This window comes from Hemitrygon akajei, chromosome 9 (genome assembly GCF_048418815.1).
Source record: "Hemitrygon akajei chromosome 9, sHemAka1.3, whole genome shotgun sequence".
In the NCBI taxonomy this organism is placed as follows: Eukaryota; Metazoa; Chordata; class Chondrichthyes; order Myliobatiformes; family Dasyatidae; genus Hemitrygon; species Hemitrygon akajei.
In genome coordinates this window covers 87,548,668-87,573,301 of record NC_133132.1, presented here as the reverse complement: position 1 = coordinate 87,573,301, position 24,634 = coordinate 87,548,668, and the positions used below count along the sequence as shown (strand labels likewise).

Sequence of the window (24,634 nt, the reverse complement as noted above, 5' to 3'; positions counted from 1 at the left end):
ATGTGAATATCAAGCCAACAGACCTGTTCTTCAAAGTGAACAAAATCACAGAAGATAAAGACCCAAATCAGTGGTCCTGCTGGGGGTTGGTCTGGTTGTATAATGTGCTGACAGATCTCCTCACACCATACAAGTTGGAAGCTGCATCGTAGAAAGATTACCTCACTCCAAAACCGTTACCGTAAATGTGGGACAAGGAACCAGAAGTAAGGCAATGTATGTGTGGTAAACTACGTATACCTGTCTGGACATGCCCCTCTGCTGACTGCTCTTGTGGCTCCTCCCACAGACCCCTGTATAAAGGCGATTGGAGGCACTGCTCCCCCCTCTGTCTCCGAGATGCTGTGCTCAGTTTTGCTGCTAATAAAAGCCTATCGTTCGCCTCCCGTCTCCGAGAGTTATTGATGGTGCATCAGTATGAAGGCGGGGTAAAGTCAAGATGGTGCTAAATGGCAACTCGTTTGCTTGCATCTTTGGAAACAGCTTTATTTCTATATTTGATATCTTTTTTTTTCCTTTTCAAGGTTCTTTTGAAGACCCTGACCTGAGTTCTGCTCTGACTTTGGTTCTTTGTGGGAATGGGACCAGCTCTCAGGGCCTCACGACCGGCCACTTTTTGATATCCCAAGGACGTGGCCTGGAAGGTTAGCGTGCCGTCAGGGTTCTGGGATGTTGTGGCTCTGGAGACGTGCTGATTCTCGGCTGGTGCCCCTGACTGCAGCACCGCGGGAGAACATGGAACATCGGGAGCCGTGGGCCAGCTGCTGTGTGTTGAGTGTCTGAAGTGCTGCGCCTTTTTGGTGCCGACTCTCTGGGTGGAGAGTTTGGAAAAAAGCGACACAACTGACTTTTAATATCATAAATCAACGAGTTGTTTGTTGTGTCTCCACTCTCACTGTGAAACGGGGACACCTCTTTTTCCTTTATTTGGGAGAGAGCGAGCCTGTGGTATGTTGAATTACTGGTTTTTAGGGAACTCCAAGTTGTGTCCTCAGTGATGCTTTGCTGCACACTTGAGTGCTCAGCGGAGGGTGCTGATGCTTTTTTTGCTGGTGGGGGTGCAGGGTGGTGTTCATTGTTTTGCTGCTGCTTGTGTATGGGAGGGGTTTGGGGTTCTAATATTTTAACTGGCATTCATTCTTTGGGGCATTCCTCTGTTTTAGCGGATGCCTGCAGAGAAAAAGAATTTCAGGATACATGTTGTATACATTTCTCTGACATTAAATGTACCTATTGAAACCTATTAATGAACCTTGCCTTGCAATTTAAGTACCTTTGTAGAACATACCTTACTCTGCTCTGAACAGGACATAAATAGATTCTGACAAAACCATTAAACAATCTGACATTGGTGTGTGGAGACAAATGGCATTTCAAAATGTGACCACCACAAGTGACTTGTATGGCTGTAGTACATCGTCAGAGTGACATAACAAAATCCAAGACTACTAATGCATCAAAGATTATGAGGAGAAGGCAGGGGAATGGGGTGGAGAGGGATAATAGATCAGCCATAATTGAATGGCAGAGCAGACTCAATGGGCTGAATGGCCTAATTCTGTTCCGTTGCCTTATGGTAAACCAAGTCCAAAGCACACAGTCTAAAAGTGGGCCATCATTGTGGTAGCTGTCACTCTCCACAGGCCTGTCAGCTTACAACAATTAAGGGTCCATTTGCCAAAGCAAGGTCATATTCCAGTGGCTTATAGATCGAGGGTTAAAACACCAATAAACACAGCTTTTCTGTCAATGGACAATGGAGAGGAAGACTTTACAGTTTGGCAGTTCATTCAGACATGACTAACAGGGATTGTACAGCATCTATATCAGAAGCAGCAATGATAGATAGATTTGAGTAAAAGTATTAAATAACAGGCAGTGCATTGACATGGAAATGGATAGTTCTGCAGGCAACAGGATAATGAACATATGTTCAACCAGGCACTATCGGCAGAAATGGAGACACAGTGGCTGTAGATGCTGAAATCTGGAGCAAGGAAAAAAAAGCTGCTGGAGTAAGATGCTGCCAGTTAGACAGCAGCTGTGGAGGGAGGACGGTCAACATTTCCAGTTGATGCCCTTCATTTGGACTGAAAGACAATATGAAGGGGTGAAGGGAAGAGATGGAGCAAGAGCCGGAAGGTGACAGGTGGATCCAGGTGAGAAGGGGTAAAAGGCACATGCAGGAAGAAGAGCAGAAATAGTGACAGAGGCTGGGAGGTGATAGGTGGAGACATCCAAGAGCTGCAGATGATGGAAACTGAAAGGAAAGAAAGTGGCACCGTGGAAACAGATAAGGAAAGTAGAGTGGCAAAAGAGAACAGACAGGTATCTGGTGAGAGAAACGTGTGTTATCGACAGATGGAATGCAGGAGCAGGGATGGAGTCCCAGTGATTTCAGGTAACCGGCTCTCTCCCCCATTCTACAGTTCCTTCTACTGCCACTTTGCCCCCCTTTTACCACCCTACATTAAGCATGGACGTTGGTGCGGATAATTACAGCTCCTACTTTCTGGGTTCAATCCTGACCTCCAGTGCTATGTAGAGTTTACACATTCTTATGTAACCCCATGGGTTTTGTTAGGTGCTGCAGTTTGCACCCATCTCCAAGACATGTGATTTGGTAGATTAATTGGTCACTAATTTATTGGTCTCGGGGTGGAGGATCAACACGTTATATTTCGTCTGTGTAGCCTTCAACCTGATGGCATAAATTTTGATGACTCCTGGTTAAAAAATCCCCACCCCCTCTCCTCTTCTTCTACTCCCCCCTCTAGCCCCTTACCTCTTCTCACTTGCCTCTCAGCAACCCCTCACCCCTTCTTCTTCCCTTTCTCCTATCAGATTTCTTCACCTCCAGTCCTTTACCTTTCCTACTCCTCTGGCTTCACCTATCACCTTTTAGCTATCCTCCTGCCCCTCTCCCCACCTTTTCAATCTGTCATCTTCCCCCTTCCTTTCTAGTTCTGAAGGCTCTTGATCTGAAACATCAAATGTTTATTCATTTCCATAGTCGCTGCCTGACCTGCTGAGTTCCTCCAGCATTGTGTGTGTGTGTGTTTGTGCTGCTTTGGATTTCCAGCATCTGCAGAATTTCTTGTGTTAATAATTCCACTTGCTGTGTAGGTGGATAGTAGAATCTCAGGGGAAGTTAATGGGGATATAGGGAGAACGAAATAGAATTAATGCAGGATTGATCAGCCTGCGTTTGGTGGGCCATAAGGCCCATTCCCATTTGTATAACTAGTGCTACAAGTTAGCACAAATCGATAGGGTGGTTAAGAAGGTGTGCAAGTGTGCTGGCCTTCATCAGTTGGGCTATGGAGTTCCAGAGGCACGAGGTGATGTTGCAGCTCTATAAAACTCTCATTGGACCTCACTTGGAATATTAAGTCCAGTTCTGATCACCTTATTATAGAAAAGATGTAGAAGCTTTAGAGAGGGTGCAGAGGAGATTTACCAGGTTGCTGCCTGGATTGAAGAGCATTTCTGATGAGGACATGCTGAGAGAGCTGGGATTTTTCTCTTTGGAGAGAAGGAGAATGAAAGGTGACTTGATAGATTTTGATGAGATAATAAGAGGCATAGAGTGGACAGTATAGAATGTAACAATTCTGAAGTTAAAGCTTGTCTTGGTGAATGATCACAAGCTTTTTCCCTGGGTGGGGGAATCTAAAACCAGAGGGCCTAGATTTAAGGTGAGGGTGTATGTTTTAAAAAGGGTCTTGATGGGTGAGAATTTCCATATGGAGGGTGATGAGTAGTGGAACGTACTGCCAGAGAAAATGGTTGCAAAATAAGCATTTTTAAAAGACATCTGGACAATTCAATGCACAAAGTGATATAGGCTGAATGCAGGTAAATGGAACTAGCTCAGAGCAGCATCTCAGTCAGCAGCGATGAGTTGGGTTGAAGGGCCTGTTTCTGTGCTGTATAACTCTAATTCAATGAGTAACCATGATTGAGACATCATTAGGTCTACCTACACAACTTACCTACTTCACTAATGTTCCTCAGGGAAAGCTCCCAGCTGAACCAGTATAGTCTCTATGTAACTCCAGACTTCTGTCGGTTCAGGGATAAATAGGGATCAAAGTTCAAAGTAAATTTATTACCAAAGTACAGATATGGTGTCACCATATACAACCCTGAGATTCATTTTCTTGTGGTCATATTCAATAAATCTATAGAATAATAACCAATAATCTATTATTCTGAGCACCAAACGAGAGTGGCTTCCAGCTGGATGGTGAAATCTGGGCCCAGAGCGAGTCGCTGGCAGTGTGGTCTAGGCCCCAAGCCCTTCGTAGTAGCTGGATTCTAGTGCGAGGTATCATGTGCTGTTTAGACAATTTAAACACTGGCCCAGATCAGAGGCAAGAGCCAATTTTGCTCACTGTCTGCAATGTTCACTTCTGTTCTGGGCACCAGAGTCCTTTGCTGTCCATTGTTTGGTCAATTTAAACACCAGCCCAGATAGACTGAAAAGACAGGGTGTCGGGGTCCGAGGCGAGAGCCGATTTTGCTCACTCTCCTCAATGGTCACTCTTCTCTCCATGGTGCTGAGGACATGAAAACTGCCCTGGCTGCTGGGCTCTGTGCCTGCGAATATGATGTACTGGTAAGTGAGACTTTGGGCTTACTCCAGGGTTCTGATCAGAGGACTCAATTTGGTTTGGAATATTGTTGTTGACTTCAACTGTTAGCATGATTTGTGTTTTTCTTCCCCCTCTTGCTTGTTGGGAGTTGGTCTTTTTATGTTTTTTCTTTAATTGGGTTCTTTTGGGTTCCTTGCTTTGTCAGCTGTCTTTAAGCAAACAAATCTCAAGGTTGTATAATTTATAATGTATAATGTACTTTAAATGTTTGAATAACAAAATCAATGAATGATCGCCAAACTGGAGCATTCAGCCAGCATGCAGAAGACAATGAACTGAAAATACGAAAAGAAGAAACAATATTAATAAATAAAGTAATAAATATTAAGAATATGAGATGAAGAGTCCTTGCAAGTTAGCCCATTGGTTGTGGGAACTTTTCAATGATGGGGCAAGCGGACCTGGTGGTGTGAGTTCTGAGGCTCCTGTACCTTCTTCCTGATGACAGCAGCAAGACCTCAGTTTGTCCTGGATGGTAAAGTCCCTGGTGATGGATACTGCTTTCCTATGACAACGCTTTGTGTTGATGTGGTCAATGGTGGGGAGGGCTTTACCTACGATGGACTGGGCCATATCCATTTTCCATGCAAGGGTGTTAGTGTTTCCATACCAGGCTGTGATGCAGTCAGTATATGACAGAAGTTTGTCAAAGTTTTAGGTGTCATGCTGAATCTCCACAAACTCCTAAGGTGCTGCAGTGCTTTCTTCATAATTCCACTTGTGTGCTGGTCCCCGGACAAGTCCTCCGAAATAATAACACTGTGGAATTTAACGTTGTTGACCCTCTCTACCTCTGGTCCTCCCATGAAAACTGGGTCATGGACCTCTGGTTTCCTTCAACCTGAGGTCAATAATTAGCTCTTTGGTCTTGTTGACATCGAGTAATGGTTGTTGTATTGGCACTACTCAACCAGATTTTCAATCTCCCTCCTACATGCTGATTCATCACCACCTTAAGCAAAGACATAGCAAAGGCAAAAGCATCCTGTGAATGAATTGAAGTAGTTTAAGGACATTGTCCTGCAAATAAATCAATACCTCTTGTAGATATCTGCTGATAAAAAAAGAGAAAGGATCCAGCCCACAAGTCAGCATGGATTGAATTTTAAACACAAAATGGGCAAAACAAGAGGTGGGAATAGTTTAGAAGATTAACTGCATTAATCAGGGGGCACACCAGCAAATGTTAGGATCACAGTACAAGGTAGGCTACAATCACACAGGAGATCAATCTTCTTGTAGATAAGCCAAACTGACAAAAGTAGTTCGGGGGAAGGAGGAGTTCACAAAATGCACTCAAGACAATTTTCTAAAATGTTAAGTTCATCACACAGCTGGAGTACAGGCTACTTTAGGATCTAGTTTAGTTTAATGACTCCAGGTTAATTAGTAATCAAATTGTAATGGATCTTTAGGGAAGATGTGATCATAACATGACAGAATAACACATTGGATTTTAGAGTGAATTGCTCAAATCCCAAAATAAGATCTTAAATTGAAACAGATCCAATTACAGAACTACAGCAGCAAGTTAAGATCATAGAACAGTACAGCACACAAACAGGCCCATGATGTTGTTCCAAACTAATTAAACTAATTTCACTTAATTAAATTAATTCCTTCTGCCTACACATGGTCCATATCTCTTCATTCTCTGCAAACCTATGTGCCTATCTAAGGACCTCTTAAATGACTCCACTGTATCTGACTCTTCCACCATCCTTGGCAGTGCATTCCAGGCACTCACCACTTCACTGCATTTTCTTTCAACTTTTCCTCTTATTTTAAATGCATACCCTCTAGTATTAGGCATTTCAAACCTGGGAAATGGCTACTGATTGCCTAATATATCTACGCCTCTCTTAATCTTATACATCTCCATCAGATCAACCATCAACAGCTGCCACTTTGAAGAGTAAAAAAAATCACAAGTTTGCCCATCTACATTTAACAGGAAATGCTCTCTAATCCAGGCAGTATCCTAGTAAACCACTTCTACGCCCTCCACATCCTTCCTACAGGAAACTAGATCTGAATGCTATACTTCAAATGCAGCTTAACTCGACTTTTATAAAGTTATAACATGACTTCTTGGTTCTTGAACCCACTGCCTTGACTAATAAGCAAGTCATCCACTTTCTTTACAAACCTATTGACTCCTCCAACCCTATGGACTTGGACCCCAAGGTCCCTCTACATTAAGAAGCATTGATGTTAGCTGTTTTCCTCTCCACAGATGCTGCATAGCCCATGACTATTCTGGAATTCTCTGTTTTAATTTCAGATTTCTGCAGATTATGATGCCATTCTATCTTAGAGATCTGCAGCAGAAATTGGAGAAATAGTGTACAGAGTCCACACTGAACCACAGATGGTTTTAGGACACCAAAACTCAGGAAGAAGCCAGATCGAGTTTCTCTGATTCCCCCAAAATGATCCCAGACAAGGCCATGCTGGAAAATAATGAAAGGACAATGGGAGAACTATGTTGTGACTGGATCAGAGATGGAAACATAAGAATATGAAAAGAAAACATAACAGGTTTCATGAGCAGCAGTGACATGGTCAGTATCAATGAATTAAATAAATGCAAGTCAATTTTTTTACACTTTTACACCCCTTGAAAGTTTTCATGTTTTATCAATTAATAACATTGAATCATAGTGGATTTAATTTGGCTTTTTTTGACACTGATCAACAGAAAAAGACTCATGTGTCAAAATGAAAACAGATCTCTACTAAGTGTCTAAATTAATTACAAATGTAAAACACAATAATTGATTGCATAATTACTCACCCCTTCAAGTCAGTATTTAGTAGATGCACCTTTGGTAGCAATTACAGCCTTGACTTTGTGTGGATAGGTTTCTATCAGCTTTGCACATCTGGACACTGCAATTTTTCCCCATTCTTCTTCTTTACAAAAGGCTCAAGCTCTGTCAAATTGCATGGGGATCATGAGTAAACTGCCCTTTTCAAGCCCAGCAACAAATTCACAGTTGGATTGAGGTCTGGACTCTGACTTGGCCACTCCAGGACATTAACTTTGTTGTTTTTAAGCCATTCCTGTGTAGCTTTGGCTTTGTGCTTGGGGTCATTGCCTTTGTTGGAAACAAATCTTCTCCCAGGTTGCATTTCTCTTGCAGACTGCATCAGGTTTCCCTCCAGGATTTCCCTGTATTTTACTGCATTCATTTTACTCTCCACCTTCACAAGCCTTCCAGAGCCTGTGGCAGTGAAGCATCACATCAGTATGATGCAGCCACTGCCACGTTTCCCGGTAGGGTTGGTGTATATTGATGATGTGCGGTGTTTGGCTTACACTGAACAGAGCATTTATCATATGGCCAAAAAGCTCAACTTCTGGTTTCATCAGACTATAGAACCTTCTTCCAGATGACTTTGGAGTCTCCCACATGGCTTCTGACAAACTCTAGATGAGATTTCATGTGAGTTTTTTTCCCCCAACAGTCACTTTCAATTTGCTACTCTCCTATAAAGCTGCAACTGGTGAAGCACCCAGGCAACAGTTGTTGTATGTGCAATCTCTCCCATCTCAGCCACTGAAGCTTGTAATTCCTCCACAGATGTCATGGGTCTCTTGGTGGGCTCCCTCACTAGTCCCCTTCTTGCAATGTCACTCAGTTTTTGAGGACAGCCTGCTCTAGGCAAATCTACAGCTGTGTCATATTCTTTTCATTTCTTGATGATTGACTTAACTGTACCCAAAAAATATTCAGAGACTTGGAAACTTTCTTGTATCCTTCTCCTGATTTGCAATTTTTAATAATCTTTTTGTGGAACTGTTTGGAATATTTTTTTGTCTTCGCAGTGTAGTTTTTACTGGGATACTGACTCACCAACAGTTGGACCTTCCAGATACAGGTGTATTTTTACTATGATCAATTGAAACATCTTGATCGGACACAGGTGATCTCCATTTAGCTAATTCTGTAACTTGTAAAATCAATTGGCTGCACCAGTGATGATGTGCAATAGTAAAGAGGGTGAATACCTATGCAATCGATTATCTTGTGTTTTATATTTGTACTTAATTTAGATCACTTTGTAGAGGTACGTTTTCACTTCTTCATGAAAGTCTTTTTCTGTTGATCAATATAAAAAAAAGCCAAATTAAATCCTCTGCGATTCAATATTGTGAAACAATAAAACATGAAAACTTCCAAGAGAGGTGAATACTTTTTATAGGCACTGTATAATGATAGGATCCTGTTTGAAACAAAGTAAATTTTAAATTTCAATAACATGGCTTGGACCCCCAAGTGCTTTTACTGTCATAACCTGTATATCAACTCCATGCTCATTCTCCCAATATCTCTTGATTTTTCTCAAGGATAAAAATCTACCAGCCTCAGCCCTGAATATATTGTCTCAGCATAGAAACCTTGAAGGCTACAGAACTCTAATGATTCACAATGAAAATTTCTCCTCAACCCGGTCCGAAATGACCATTTTCTCACCTGGATGGCTATGGGTATTCGCCAGGGAAAACACCCTCTCAGCATCTCTTCCAGGAGTATTTCTTCATTTCAGGAGTGACCATCACTGAAGGCCATGAGGATATAGAACCAGTTCCACTCTAGCAATGTGGAAAGGAAAAGAGCTAGCCTGGGAGTTCTGGAGCAGTTGGTTCACAGAACTGTACAGGGACAGGGTGAATGATCGCTTATGGAATTCAATTCTCTCGGTTCTCATCGTGTTCTCCAAGTCTTCAACTCATCTGAGATTCGCAATTGCATGGGTGGCAGAGTTCACTTCTCATGTTCCTTCTATTTCCATTTCTCATTGCCAATACATACAGTTAACATAACAAGAAAGTGCAAAACTATTTTGCTTGCCTCAAATCAATACATTAAAAAGCAAAAAAAAAAGCTTGATGATAAGAGGAAAACTCCGGCATGGATGGTCCCAAGTCTAGCTGCGAAAGGAGAAGGGTTAGGCATTGAGATAGCAACCCCAACCCATAAAAGCTCAGAGCTACAGAAACACCAACAAGAGCTCCAAAGACCTCATTCCTGGGAGAGGAAGGATCTTTGCCTGGAAGACATACGAAGCCATGTGGTGAAAGCAGAAATCACAGGGCTGATCAACCTTCTAATGGCCCAGTGAGCTGCTGTTGGTGGCCTATGCCCCAGCAGGGGTGATGGTCTTAAGAAAAAGATGAAATTTGTAAATTTAAAAAAAGACCTAAAGAGTTCTAGATGGCTGAGTGCTCCACTGAGGGGTTTACTGATGTGCCTCAGCTTTTACTTTATTTTTATTTAGAGATACAGCACAGAACAGGTCCTTCTAGACCAATGAGTCACACCACCCAAGAATCCTCCATTTTACCCTAGCATAATCACAGAACAATTTACAATGTCTAATTAACCTACTAAATGGTACATCTTTGAACTGTGGGAAGAAATCCACATGCTCACAGGAAGGATATACACACTTTTTCTGGCCAGGGTAAGAATTGAACTCCAATGACCTGAGTTGTAATAGTGTTGTGCTAACCACTACATTATCGTGGCAACATCAGTTGTTCAAGGGCCAGTGCAATGCTCCTTCAAAATCACTAACTGTTCAAAACCTGACATTAACCTCAATTCAATTGCCCTCAGATTCCAAACCTCCATCCATCTTGTACCTCTTCTATCTCATCATCAACTGTTTCTGCATCATCTGGATCAATGCACGGATTCCCAAGTTAGCTCTCCCACAATGCTCTCTAGACACAATTCCTTCCCACATTGCTCCAATTCCTTAGCATCTGACACTCTCCAGTCTCCATTATTACACCATTTGGCCCCTAACACTTGTGCAGCTATTCACTATTAATCTTTTATGTTCCTTAACAAGTCTATCATACAGAGACTGAAGACCCACAGATCTCGTTGATAAAAGAGACCAAAGATTACACTGGATAGTAAATTTTTTTCTAAAGTTTTGCTTCCTCAGAATTTTTCTCTGTTTATGATAGACTGCTTGAATATGAGTTCAAGAATCATTTCAAACTATTGTATCAGATTGGAATTTGGAGAAACAAGAATTTATCTTTTATTGACTATATGTTTAATTGCATAAAGGTGCTGATGTTTGCAATAGTTCAACTAAGCTAAAAATGTTTTATTGATGATTTTCATTTGTACTTGACGTCTGAGGCTTCTCAAGTGTCCCACAATAATCATTGATGATTCTAGTTGCCCTGGTATTGTTTCTCCATGATTGCAACATCCTGGTGAAACCTTTCACCATGCTCGTTATTGACAGTGCCAACACTTTCAGGGAAGAAGTCTAAATGGGAATGTAAAAATGAAAGTTGCACTACATGGTTTTGTATGCTTTAAGCATATTGTCTACCAGTTGCATATAGTCTGGTGCTCTGTTATTGCGATGAAAATGTATAAATTATACAACCTTGGGAATTGTTTGCTCACAGTCACTCCCAAAGCAAGGAACCCAAAAGAGCCCAATTAAAGAAAAAAGAATTAAAAGACCAACCCCTGATGCTCAAGAGAAAGGAAAAAAAAACACAAATCATGCAAACAACTGAAGCAAACAACATTCCAAACCAAATTGAATCCTCAGATCTGAACCCCAGAGTAGGCCCAAAGCCTCTCTTACCAGTTCATCATATTAGTGGGCACAGAGCACAGTATTTGGGGCAGTCTTCATAGCCTCAACACCATGGAGAAAGGAGTGACCATTCAACAACATCCTTCAATGCCTTCTGTACAATTTTCTCCAGTCCCTCCAGAAGTTCTTTAAATTGACTGTCATTAATGACCTGTTTGATTTTTTGGACCAACAAAAATGTTTTCCTTAATCTTGGCATCAGTTACTTTGGGAAACAACTGTCTCAAATATTGAAACCCTTCATGGAAATTTTTGTGCCTGGTGACAGCAGATTCTATCCTTGCAGTCTTGAACCCAGTAATTCTGCTTTTGCCTTTGACAAACCCAAGTCTCTGACCAGGTCAGTTAACTCAGATTGAGCTATCAGCTGAGGCTCAGGGTTCAAAATCTGGATCAGTATCAGTGTGGTTTTCCATTTCTGGTTCATGCATCATGGCATCTTCATCTGCCTCGTCATGCAGCATGGGTCTCATGGCTGAGGGAGATTTGGGTATTCAATGGATTTCTTGCTCGGTACACACTGGTCAGGCAGAAGCAGCAGTCTGTCACACGATCCTCTGCTCTTGCCATATCATTGGGCAGGTAATAGGCATTGACTTCCAAGTGCCTCTGAGCCAAGCTCTAAGATTGACAGGGTATGTTGCAAAGGAAATGTGAGGAGCCCAAGCTTTGGCTTGGTCACCAACTTTACACCCAAAGTAGAGCTCATAGGCTTTGTTCATAAGAGGAGTCATACTCCATCTTTGAGATTTAAATGTTTGCACACCAGAAAATATCACTGGTGCAACATTGGTGAGACACTTTGCTATCACAAATACTCCTGAAAATACAATTACTTTATTACTATGTACTTAATAAGTACATAGAATATGCTATGCACGTACAGCATGCACATCAACATGATCACAAACTGATATACATGTAAACACAATGCATAGAACAGTGTGTGTGTGTGTTTGTGTGTGTGATGCTTCTATAGCCTTTCTAAAATGTGTCCTGCCTTGCAGTATCCGCCCTGCCTAAGCATGCCTGGACAAGATAGAAAACGTTTCATCTTATGTTGTGGGCAACATTTTAATTGACTTGAATTGTGAATTGAAATAACAAATATTGGTAATTTTTTTAAAAATAGTGTACGATAAATAAATTTCATGGTGATTTTCATGATCAGCAGCCCAAAATCCATAAGGTAGACCCAAAGATATTCAGGAAGCAAATTTGTTCTCCAGTGTTAGCACTCATTAGTGAAGAGATCTCATTTTTGAATGGCCAAATTATTGTTATGAGACTGTGACCTCCGGTTGAAATTACTTCAATTAATAGACAATAGACAGTACGTGCAGGAGTAGGCCATTCGGCCCTTCTAGCCAGCACCGCCATTCACTGTGATCATGGCTGATCATGCACAATCAGTACCCTGTTCCTGCCCTCTCCCCATATCCCTTGACCCCGCTATCTATAAGAGCTCTATCTAACTCTCTCTTGAATGCATCCAGAGACTTGGCCTCCACTGCCTTCTGGGGCAGAGTATTCCACATATCCACCACTCTCTGGGTGAAAAAGTTTTTCTGCATCTCTGTTCTAAATGGCCTACCCCTTATTCTTAAACTGTGGCCTCTAGTTCTGGACCCACCCATTAGCGGGAACATGCTTCCTGCCTCCAGCGTGTCCAATCCCTTAATAATCCTAATAATGGAAACACCAACTCCACATCTACCCTGTGAGTGAAGCTCCAAAAATGTGGTGTCCGTCATTAAGGACCCCCACCACCCAGGACATGACCTCTTGTCATTGTTACAATCAGGAAGGGGAGGTACTGAAGCTTGAAGGAACATACTCAATGATTCAGGAACAGCTTCTTTCTCTCTGCCATCCGATTTCTGAATGGATATTGAACCCATGAACACTACCTCCCTATGATTTTATTTCTGTTTTTGCACTACTTAATTAATGTAACTATTTGATATACATATGTATACTTACTGCAATTCAGTTTTTTTCTACATTATCGTGGATTTCATTGCACTGCTGCTACAAAGTTAATAAATTTCATGACATATGCCAGTGATATTAAACCCGATTCTGAAGTCCTGTAGGCATTTTGTACATTTTAATGAAATCACATCTCAGTTTTTTAAAAATAATAATTGAACACTTGTAGAGTAAGTCAATCAACAAAGGGCGGTATGACCTTGTTAGGGGTGATACATCACTAAATGAACTGCAGATCAATCTATGCTCTGCAAGTTGCTATACATCTTTACCACAGCTTTAGTAAATATGTTAGCCTCCAGCCATGCAAGAAACCTATCCAATATCTAGTGGTTGCTAAAATCTGACTTCCATACATCAGCTAAGTAGATAATTTAAGAAAAGTGAAATTAAATGATTATGCAGACAAGCTGAGGCAAGTATAGTGGAAAGCCTATATGGACCAATAATGCCAGTTTAATTAGTCCAGAAGACCGTTTTCAACGCCACTTCATCAATTTGATTGTTTTACATTTGCCTGACCACTCTAAGATACAGCACTTAGATAATCCCTAAAACATCAAGATTTCTTAAATCATCAGCATGCTCAGAAGCTGTTATTCTTGCAAAAAATTCCAAAAATTAGTTCGCCTCCAAAATATTAACCAGAGAATCATCAGTCACATGTTAGCAATCATGAGGTTCCACCATAAACCAACACTTGAATCATTTATATTGAAGTCAGAGGCAATTTATAAAAACCTGAAGCTGAAAGATACCAATGGATAGTCTGCATTTAACAATGGCTGTGTGGAGAGACTGTGACATCAAGGAACTGCTAATAACCATCAGCAGTTACCCGGTAACTATTGATGAGTTTACAACCAACTAACAAAGTTCCCCTTCACAGAACAATCTTCACAACAAAATAAGGTCCATTTGTCATACAACACAAACTGAACAGAGCAGCATAACAGATCACTAGAAAGAAATTTCAGAATAATTGTCTGGATGGAAAATAGGGGAGAACACGTGGATTTCTAGTTTTAACTAAACATGCACTGTACTGCACAGACACCAGACAAGTTGGTGACAGGACTGGGGAAGGAAAGAAAGTATTGGGGATAGGGGGAGGGGAGAGGATCAGGTGCAACCGAAATGAAAATGATAGAGGGATAGGCTATTTACCCTTCAAGACTCTCCCCACCATTTAATAAGTTCAGAGCAGATCTGTACTGGGATCAATTTAACTTTTGTGCCACTTCTCCATAATCCTGTATTCCTTAATCTATAAAATATTTATCTTCTTCCACTTTAAATACTTCTAATAATCCAGCTTCCACTACCTCTTGGGGCAGAGAATTCCAGAGATTCACCACACTCAATTGTGCCTCAGTTTTAAATGATTGCCCTCATTTTTTGTTCAAGACTGTTACTAGTGAAAACATCTCAACATCTATCAGGACCCCTTAGGACCTTATGTTTCAACAAGATCATGTCTTATTCTTCTAAACACAAAGTTGAATTCAATGTATTATCAAAGTAAGTATATATCACTATATACTACCTTGACATAAGAACCATCACAAAGGCACACCAATACCTGCACTTTCTTTGAAGTTTGCATAGATTTGGTATGCCATCTAAAACTTTGTCAAACTTCTATAGATGAGTTATGGAGAAAGATTGAGAAGTTTAAGATTTTTTTCATTAGAGTGAGCTTATAGAGGGGTATAAATCTATGAAGGGCATAAACAGAGTGAAATATGCACAGTCATTTTCCCAGTGTTAGGGAATCAAGAACTAAAGTTTTAAGAATGAGGGGAGTGATTTAAAGGGAACCTGATGTGCAACTTTCTCACCCAGGCGGTGGTCAGTATTTGCAATGAACTGCCAGAGGAAGTATTTGAAGCAGGTTTATTACCAGCATTTAAAAATGTACCTGGATGGATAGGAAAGGTATTAAATGGATATTAGCCAAATGTGGGCTAATGGTACAAGCTCAGGAAGACATTTTGGTTGGCACGCACAAGTTGGGCTTGAGGGCTTGTGTCCATGCTGTATAGCTCTTTAACTCATGTCTCCTTTGGTCCTTTTGCCCTTAGCTATAACATTCAATTAGCTTACCAGTATATCTTTGTGATGTTACAAGAAATGGGAGCATTCGAGTGCTCACAAGGAGAACATGCAAAGTCCCCATAGAGTGTAAATCTCTGTCCTCCACATGTTTTTTTTCTATATTTTTCTTATAATATGGTGGCTAGCACTGCACACTGTACAATTTGCCTGCATGCATGTTCAAGGGACTGTGTGCGTGGGCTTTTGTGCCAGTGTGCATATGTGCATAGGTTTTGTGTATGGGAACGTGTTAGAAGTGTGAGGTTTTGTGCATTGGGTTCTGTACAAAGGTTTGTGAGCACATGCAGGGACATTAAGGAATATGGGAACCATGTGGATGGTGGTGTAGCTAGCATACACAAAGGCTCTTGAATATACGTCCACTCCTCCCAGCATACACACTGTTTCTTGCATATACTGAATCTGTCACGTCATCTCTGGCACAGGCAGAGTCTGCTTGTGTATACCACCTTTGACATAAACCATACAGTATATACAGTGCGTCTCACATATACACTGACCAAAGTATACACACTGTGTCTCATTTCACATATACACTGTCACTCATATGCACTGATCAAAATATACACACAGTCTCTCTCATATACACTGTCCGAAGTATATCCCAGATATACCGTGTCCAGTATACACCACCTCTCAGATATGCATTGCTGCCATTATCCACTCTGGGAAATATACTGGCCTGAGTACACTCAGCAACTCTGGGATATACACCAACCCCCAGTGAATAAAGATCTTTACCTTAATATAGTTGGCGGGGGGTGGGTGGGAGAGAAAAGAGAGTGGGGGAGAGTCAGAGGACAAGGAGAGGCAGTGTAGACTTAGTAGACATGTGAGGAAGAAGGAGTCATTCGACACAGGCAGTGGGGGAAAGAGAGTCAGTCAATACTGGGAGAGGGGGGAGAGAGTCAGTGGACACGGGGAGGGGGAGAGAGTCAGTGGACACGGGGAGGGGGAGAGTCAGTCGACACGGGGAGAGGGGAGAGAGTCAGTGGACACGTGGAGAGGGGAGAGAGTCAGTGGACACGTGGAGAGGGGAGAGAGTCAGTGGACACGGGGAGGGGGGAGAGAGTCAGTGGACACGGGGAGGGGGAGAGTCAGTCGACACGGGGAGAGGGGAGAGAGTCAGTGGACACGTGGAGAGGGGGAGAGAGTCAGTCGACACGGGGAGAGGGGAGAGAGTCAGTCGACACATGGAGAGGGGAGAGAGTCAGTCGACACGGGGAGAGGGGAGAGAGTCAGTGGACACTGGGAGAAGGGCAGTGGACACGGGGAGAGGGGAGAGAGTCAGTCGACACAGGGACAGGGGAGAGAGTCAGAGGACACGGGGAGAGGGGAGAGAGTCAGTCGACATGGGGAGAGGGGAGAGAGTCAGTGGACACGGGGAGAGGGGGAGAGTCAGTCGACACGGGGAGAGGGGAGAGAGTCAGTGGACACTGGGAGAGGGGAGAGAGTCAGTGGACACTGGGAGAAGGGCAGTGGACGGGGAGAGGGGAGAGAGTCAGTCGACACGGGGAGAGGGGAGGGGGCAGTGGACACAGGGAGAGAGTCAGTCGACATGGGGAGAGGGGAGAGAGTCAGTCGACACGGGGAGAGGGGAGAGAGTCAGTCGACACAGGGAGAGGGGCAGTGGACACAGGGAGAGGGGAGGGTCAGTGGACATGGAGGGGGGGAGAGTCAATGGACATGGGGAGAGGGAACAGAGTCAGTGGACACGTGGAGAAGGGCAGTGGACATGGGGAAAGGGGGGAGAGTCAGTCGACATGGGGAGAGGGGAGAGAGGCAGTCAGCATGGGGAGAGGGGAGAGAGTGGACACATGGAGAAGGGCAGTCGACACGGGGAGAGGGGAGGGGGCAGTGGATACAGGGAGAGGGGGAGAGAGTCAGAGGACGGGGAGAGGGGAGAGAGGCAGTCAGCATGGGGAGAGGGGAGAGAGTGGACACGGAGAGAGGGGGGAGAGTCAATGGACACAGGGAGAGGGTACAGAGTCAATGGACACAGGGAGAGGGGCAGTGGACACTGAGAGGGGAGAGGGGCAGTCAGCATGGGGAGAGGGGAGAGAGTCAATGGACACGTGGAGAGGGGGGAGAGTCAATGGACACAGGGAGAGGGGAGAGAGTCAATGGACACAGGGAGAGGGGCAGTGGACACTGAGAGGGGAGAGAGGCAGTCGACACGGGGAGAGGGGAGAGAGTCAGTCGACACAGGGACAGGGGAGAGAGTCAGTTGACACGGGGAGAGGGTCAGTGGACACTGAGAGAGGGGAGAGAGGCAGTCAGCATGGGGAGAGGGGAGAGAGTGGACACGTGGAGAGGGGCAGTGGACACGGAGAGAGGGGGGAGAGTCAATGGACACAGGGAGAGGGGGGGAGAGTCAGTGGACATGGGGAGAGGGGCAGTGGACACGGGGAGAGGGGGAGAGTCAATGGTCATGGGGAGAGGGTACAGAGTCAGTGGACACGGGGAGAGGGAACAGAGTGGACACGGGGAGAGGGGCAGTGGACATGGAGAGAGGGGGGAGAGTCAGTGGACACGGGGAGAGGGACAGTGGACATGGAGAGAGGGGGGAGAGTCAGTGGACATGGGGAGAGGGGAGAGAGTCAGTCAGCATGGGGAGAGGGGGGAGAGTCAATGGATACGGGGAGAGGGGCAGTGGACACGGAGAGGGGGGAGAGTCAATGGACATGGGGAGAGGGGGGAGAGTCAGTGTACACAGGGAGAGGGGCGAGTGTCAGTGGACACAGGGAGAGGGGCAGTGGGCACGGGGAGAGGGGAAGGGCAGTGGACACGGGGAGAGGGGGAGAGAATCAGTGGACACGGGGAAAGAGTCAGTGGACACGGGGAGGGGGAGGGTCAGTGGACACGGGGAGAGGGGAGGGTCAGTGGACATGGGGGAGAGTCAGTGGACATGGGGAGAGGGGCAGTGGACATGGGGAGTGAGTCAGTGGACGGGGAGTGATGGGGAGAGGGGAGAGAGTCAGTGGACACATGGAGGGGGAGAGAGTCAGTAGACACGTGGAGAGGGGTGGGTCAGTGGACACATGGAGGGGGGAGAGTCAGTGGACATGGGGAGAGGGGCAGTGGACAGGGAGAGGGGGGAGAGTCAATGGACAGGGAGAGGGGAGAGAGTCAATGGACACGGGGAGAGGGGAGAGAGTCAGTCGACACGGGGAGAGGGGAGAGAGTCAGTGGACACGGGGAGAAGGGGAGAGAGTCAGTGGACACGGGGAGAGGGGCAGTGGACACAGGGAGAGGGGCAGTGGACAGGGAGAGGGGGGAGAGTCAATGGATGGGGAGAGGGGGAGAGTCAGTGGACACGGGGAGAGGGGGGAGAGTCAGTGGACACGGGGAGAGAGTCAGTCAGCATGGGGAGAGGGGGGAGAGTCAATGGACATGGGGAGAGGGGGAGAGTCAGTGGACACAGGGAGAGGGGGAGAGTCAATGGACACTGGGAGAGGGGAGGGAGTCAGTCGACACGGGGAGAGGGGAGGGAGTCAGTCGACACGGGGAGAGGGAGAGAGTCAGTCGACACGGGGAGAGGGGCAGTGGACACAGGGAGAGGGGAGAGAGGCAGTCAGCATGGGGAGAGGGGAGAGAGTGGACACATGGAGAGGGGCAGTGGACACGGAGAGGGGGGAGAGAGTCAATGGACACTGGGAGAGGGGAGGGAGTCAGTCGACACGGGGAGAGGGGCAGTGGACACAGGGAGAGGGGAGAGAGGCAGTCAGCATGGGGAGAGGGGAGAGAGTGGACACATGGAGAGGGGCAGTGGACACGGAGAGAGGGGGGAGAGTCAATGGACACGGAGAGGGGGGAGAGTCAGTGGTCATGGGGAGAGGGGCAGTGGACACGGGGAGAGGGGCAGTGGACACGGGGAGAGGGGGAGAGTCAATGGTCATGGGGAGAGGGTACAGAGTGGACACGGGGAGAGGGGCAGTGGACATGGAGAGAGGGGAGAGAGTCAGTGGACACGGGGAGAGGGACAGTGGACATGGGGAGAGGGGAGAGAGTCAGTCAGCATGGGGAGAGGGGGGAGAGTCAATGGATACGGGGAGAGGGGGCAGTGGACACGGAGAGGGGGGAGAGTCAATGGACATGGGGAGAGGGGGGAGAGTCAGTGTACACAGGGAGAGGGGCGAGTGTCAGTGGACACAGGGAGAGGGGCAGTGGGCACGGGGAGAGGGGAAGGGCAGTGGACACGGGGAGAGGGGGAGAGAATCAGTGGACACGGGGAAAGAGTCAGTGGACACGGGGAGGGGGAGGGTCAGTGGACACGGGGAGAGGGGAGGGTCAGTGGACATGGGGGAGAGTCAGTGGACACGGGGAGAGGGGCAGTGGACATGGGGAGAGGGGCAGTGGACGGGGAGTGAGTCAGTGGACACGGGGAGTGATGGGGAGAGGGGAGAGAGTCAGTGGACACGTGGAGAGGGGTGGGTCAGTGGACATGGAGGGGGGAGAGTCAGTGGACACGGGGAGAGGGGCAGTGGACAGGGAGAGGGGGGAGAGTCAATGGACGGGGAGAGGGGGAGAGAGTCAGTCGACACGGGGAGAAGGGGAGAGAGTCAGTGGACACGGGGAGAAGGGGAGAGAGTCAGTGGACACGGGGAGAGGGGCAGTGGACACAGGGAGAGGGGCAGTGGACAGGGAGAGGGGGGAGAGTCAATGGACGGGGAGAGGGTACAGAGTCAGTGGACACGGGGAGAGGGGGAGAGTCAGTGGACACGGGGAGAGAGTCAGTCAGCATGGGGAGAGGGGGGAGAGTCAATGGACATGGGGAGAGGGGGAGAGTCAATGGACACTGGGAGAGGGGAGGGAGTCAGTCGACACGGGGAGGGGGAGAGAGTCAGTCGACACGGGGAGAGGGGCAGTGGACACAGGGAGAGGGGAGAGAGGCAGTCAGCATGGGGAGAGGGGAGAGAGTGGACACATGGAGAGGGGCAGTGGACACGGAGAGAGGGGGGAGAGTCAATGGACACGGAGAGGGGGGGAGAGTCAGTGGTCATGGGGAGAGGGGCAGTGGACACGGGGAGAGGGGCAGTGGACACGGGGAGAGGGGGAGAGTCAATGGTCATGGGGAGAGGGTACAGAGTGGACACTGGGAGAGGGGCAGTGGACATGGAGAGAGGGGAGAGAGTCAGTCAGCATGGGGAAGGGGGGAGAGTCAATGGACATGGGGAGAGGGGGAGAGTCAGTGGACACAGGGAGAGAGGGGAGAGTCAGGGGACACAGGGAGGGGGCAGTGAACACGGGGAGTGAGTCAGTGGACACGGGGAGAGGGGCAGTGGACATGGAGAGAGGGGAGAGAGTCAGTCAGCATGGGGAAGGGGGGAGAGTCAATGGACATGGGGAGAGGGGGAGAGTCAGTGGACACGGAGAGAGGGGAGAGTCAGGGGACACAGGGAGGGGGGCAGTGAACACGGGGAGTGAGTCAGTGGACACGGGGAGAGGGGCAGTGGACACGGAGAGAGGAGGAGAGTCAATGGACATGGGGAGAGGGGGGAGAGTCAGTGGACACGGGGAGAGGGTACAGAGTCAGTGGACACGGGGAGAGGGGGAGGGTCAATGGTCATGGGGAGAGGGTACAGAGTGGACACGGGGAGAGGAGCAGTGGACACGGGGAGAGGGGGAGGGTCAATGGTCATGGGGAGAGGGTACAGAGTGGACACGGGGAGAGGGAACAGAGTGGACACGGGGGAGGGGCAGTGGACATGGAGAGAGGGGGGAGAGTCAGTGGACACGGGGAGAGGGGCAGTGGACACGGAGAGAGGGGGGAGAGTCAGTGGACACGGGGAGATGGGCAGTGGACATGGAGAGAGGGGGGAGAGTCAGTGGACACGGGGAGAGGGGCAGTGGACATGGAGAGAGGGGAGAGAGTCAGTCAGCATGGGGAAGGGGGGAGAGTCAATGGACATGGGGAGAGGGGGAGAGTCAGTGGTCATGGGGAGAGGGTACAGAGTCAGGGGACACAGGGAGGGGGCAGTGAACATGGGGAGTGAGTCAGTGGATACGGGGAGAGAGGCAGTGGACACGGAGAGAGGAGGAGAGTCAATGGACACGGGGAGAGGGGGGAGAGTCAGTGGTCATGGGGAGAGGGGGGAGAGTCAGTGGACACAGGGAGAGGGGCAGTGGACACAGACAGAGGGGGAGAGTCAGTGGACACTGGGAGAAGGGGAGAAAGGCAGTCGACACGGACAGAGGGGGAGAGTCAATGGACACGGGGAGAGGGGAGGGAGTCAGTCGACACGGGGAGGGGGAGAGAGTCAGTGGACACGGGGAGAGGGGCAGTGGACACTGGGAGAAGGGGAGAGAGGCAGTCGACACGGGGAGAGGGGCAGTGGACAGGGGGAGGGGGGGAGAGAGTCAGTCGACACGGGGAGAGGGGAGGGGGCAGTGGACACAGGGAGAGGGGCAGTGGACAGGGGGAGGGGGGAGAGAGTCAGTCGACACGGGGAGAGGGGCAGTGGACACAGGGAGAGGGGCAGTGGACAGGGGGAGGGGGGAGAGAGTCAGTCGACACAGGGAGGGGGGAGAGAGTCAGTCGACACGGGGAGAGGGGCAGTGGACACAGGGAGAGGGGCAGTGGACAGGGGGAGGGGGGAGAGAGTCAGTCGACACAGGGAGAGGGGCAGTGGACACAGGGAGGGGGGAGAGAGTCAGTGGACACTGAGAGAGGGGAGAGAGGCAGTCAGCATGGGGAGAGGGGAGAGAGTCAGTGGACACGGGGAGAGGGGGGAGAGTCAATGGACACGGAGAGAGGGGGGAGAGTCAGTGGTCATGGGGAGAGGGTACAGAGTCAGTGGACACGGGGAGAGGGGCAGTGGACACGGGGAGAGGGGGGAGAGTCAATGGACACGGAGAGAGGGGGGAGAGTCAGTGGTCATGGGGAGAGGGTACAGAGTCAGTGGACACGGGGAGAGGGGCAGTGGACACGGGGAGAGGGGGAGAGTCAATGGTCATGGGGAGAGGGGGGAGAGTCAGTGGACACGGGGAGAGGGAACAGAGTGGACAGGGGGAGAGGGGCAGTGGACATGGAGAGAGGGGGGAGAGTCAGTGGACACGGGGAGAGGGGAGAGAGTCAGTCAGCATGGGGAAGGGGGGAGAGTCAATGGACATGGGGAGGGGGTACAGAGTCAGGGGACACAGGGAGGGGGCAGTGAACACGGGGAGTGAGTCAGTGGATACAGGGAGAGAGGCAGTGGACACGGAGAGAGGAGGAGAGTCAATGGACATGGGGAGAGGGGGGAGAGTCAGTGGACACAGGGAGAGGGGCAGTGGGCACGGGGAGAGGGGAGGGGCAGTGGACACGGGGAGAGGGGGAGAGAGTCAGTGGACACATGGAGGGGAAAGAGTCAGTGGACACGGGGAGAGTCAGTGGACACGGGGAGAGAGTCAGTGGACATGGGGAGAGGGGAGAGAGTCAGTGGACACGGGGAGTGAGTCAGTGGACACGGGGAGGGGGGAGGGTCAGTGGACACGGGGGGGAGGGTCAGTGGACACGGGGAGATGGGAGGGTCAGTGGACATGGGGGAGAGTCAGTGGACATGGGGAGAGGGGCAGTGGACATGGGGAGTGAGTCAGTGGACGGGGAGTGATGGGGAGAGGGGAGAGAGTCAGTGGACACGTGGAGAGGGAGAGTGTCAGTAGACACGTGGAGAGGGGTGGGTCAGTGGACATGGAGGGGGGAGAGTCAGTGGACACGGGGAGAGGTGCAGTGGACACGGGGAGAGGGGCAGTGGACAGGGAGAGGGGGGAGAGTCAATGGACACGGGGAGAGGGGAGAGAGTCAGTCAACACGGGGAGAAGGGGAGAGAGTCAGTCAACACGGGGAGAAGGGGAGAGAGTCAGTGAACACTGAGAGAGGGGAGAGAGTCAGTTGACACGGGGAGAAGGGGAGAGAGTCAGTCGACACGGGGAGAGGGGAGAGAGTCAGTGGACACATGGAGAGAGTCAGTCGACGGGGAGAGGGGAGTCAGAGGACACGGGGAGAGGGGGAGAGAGTCGGTGGACACGGGGAGTGAGTCAGTGGACATGGGGGGGAGAGGGGAGTCAGTGGACACAGGGGTAGAGAGTCAGTGGACATGTGGAGAGGGGAGAGAGTCAGTGGACACGTGGAGGGGGAGAGGGGAGTCAGTGGACACAGGTAGAGAGTCAGTGGACATGTGGAGAGGGGAGTCAGTGGACACGGGGAGAGGGGCAGTGGACACGGGGAGAGGGGAGTCAGTGGACACAGGGGTAGAGAGTCAGTGGACATGTGGAGAGGGGAGAGAGTCAGTGGACACGGGGAGAGGGGAGTCAGTGGACACGGGGAGAGGGGCAGTGGACACGGGGAGAGGGGAGTCAGTGGACACAGGGGTAGAGAGTCAGTGGACATGGGGAGGGGGGAGAGAGTCAGTCGACACAGGGAGAGGGTTGAGGGGCAGTGGACATGGGGAGAGGGGAGAGGGGCAGTGGACATGGGGAGAGGGGAGTCAGTGGACATGGGGAGAGGGGAGAGAGTCAGTGGACACATGGAGAGAGTCAGTCGACGGGGAGAGGGGGAGAGAGTCGGTGGACACGGGGAGTGAGTCAGTGGACATGGGGGGGAGAGGGGAGTCAGTGGACACAGGGGTAGAGAGTCAGTGGACATGTGGAGAGGGGAGAGAGTCAGTGGACACGTGGAGGGGGAGAGGGGAGTCAGTGGACACGGGTAGAGAGTCAGTGGACATGTGGAGAGGGGAGTCAGTGGACACGGGGAGAGGGGCAGTGGACACGGGGAGAGGGGAGTCAGTGGACACAGGGGTAGAGAGTCAGTGGACATGGGGAGGGGGAGAGAGTCAGTCGACACAGGGAGAGGGTTGAGGGGCAGTGGACACGGGGAGAGGGGCAGTGGACATGGGGAGAGGGGAGTCAGTGGACATGGGGAGAGGGGAGAGAGTCAGTGGACACATGGAGAGAGTCAGTCGATGGGGAGAGGGGAGTCAGAGGACACGGGGAGAGGGGGAGAGAGTCGGTGGACACGGAGAGTGAGTCAGTGGACATGGGGGGGAGAGGGGAGTCAGTGGACACAGGGGTAGAGAGTCAGTGGACATGTGGAGAGGGGAGAGAGTCAGTGGACACGTGGAGGGGGAGAGGGGAGTCAGTGGACACGGGTAGAGAGTCAGTGGACATGTGGAGAGGGGAGTCAGTGGACACGGGGAGAGGGGCAGTGGACACGGGGAGAGGGGAGTCAGTGGACACAGAGGTAG

General features: G+C 48.8%; 1 protein-coding gene across 3 annotated transcripts in view; it reads right to left on the bottom strand.

Annotated features, from left to right (window-relative positions):
- b3gat2 (beta-1,3-glucuronyltransferase 2 (glucuronosyltransferase S)) overlaps positions 1-24,634 on the bottom strand; it is a 62,986-nt gene that overhangs the window by 36,718 nt on the left and 1,634 nt on the right. The window lies entirely within an intron of this gene.